This window comes from Halyomorpha halys, unplaced genomic scaffold, assembly GCF_000696795.3.
Source record: "Halyomorpha halys isolate HHAL.00 unplaced genomic scaffold, Hhal_1.1 Scaffold576.1, whole genome shotgun sequence".
NCBI lineage: Eukaryota > Metazoa > Arthropoda > Insecta > Hemiptera > Pentatomidae > Halyomorpha > Halyomorpha halys.
The window spans coordinates 23,318-24,192 of NW_027116645.1; the positions used below are offsets into that span (position 1 = coordinate 23,318).

At 32.1% G+C, this 875-nt stretch overlaps 1 protein-coding gene across 1 annotated transcript in view; it reads left to right on the forward strand.

Moving 5' to 3' along the window:
- LOC136797268 (uncharacterized) overlaps positions 1-875 on the forward strand; it is a 25,347-nt gene that overhangs the window by 17,169 nt on the left and 7,303 nt on the right. The gene's annotated exons all lie outside the window — the stretch shown is intronic.

Consider the following 875-nt stretch of genomic DNA (forward strand, 5'->3'; position numbering starts at 1 on the left):
TACCGTGTGGTATAATACTACCAAACTCTCTCCTGGAAAAACCACGTTTCCCATATTTCCCGTCTACCTTCTCCACCCGTAAACGTTTAAATTAAAGTATAGCCACTTTACCACCTTTGTCACCCGATTTTATGAAGAATTGACTTGGCTTTACTCCTCCTTTTGTCGTAAATATTTTCTTGCTTCCTTTCTCTACCAATTTATCCAATCCCGCCGTCCATCGTACATCTCCGATATCCTTCAATTTAAGTCCTCGATGCATTCCCGCAATACCCACTCACGGCCTTCAGACCTATATGCAAATGCCCATCGAACCGCAGCCTTTGGTAGATCTTTCCTCATCCCTATGGAATTCTATTCCCTCCTTTATTCGTAGTTCTAATACCCTTCCAAACTTCAAAACCCGTATCTTCGACCACCTTCTGTCCACCCGATTCCGGAATAATAATAATTGACAAGGTTTATATATTTGCTGCATTTAATGCTTGTTTTTCGTTTTATACTTGTAAATATGTATACAAGCAGAAATTATACCTTTCTGTTTATTACTTTTAGTTTAATTGTATTTGATTTTTTCTCCTTTTATTTATTATTAGAAGTTAGTCATCTTATGTCATCGTATATGATATGACATATAGTTTTATTTTATTTGTTCTATTTTTATTCTATATACTTTGTTAATTATTGTGGTTCATTTTTATCTTTTCGAATTCACTGTTGTTATATTTTATGATGTTTTTATAATTTCATTTTTATTTTGTACTTTACTCTAAGGCTCTAAAGCATAATTCTAACGCCTGTATATTATTCTAAAGGTATCAATCCCAGAATAAATAAAGATTATTATTATTATTATTATTATTATTTGTTAAATA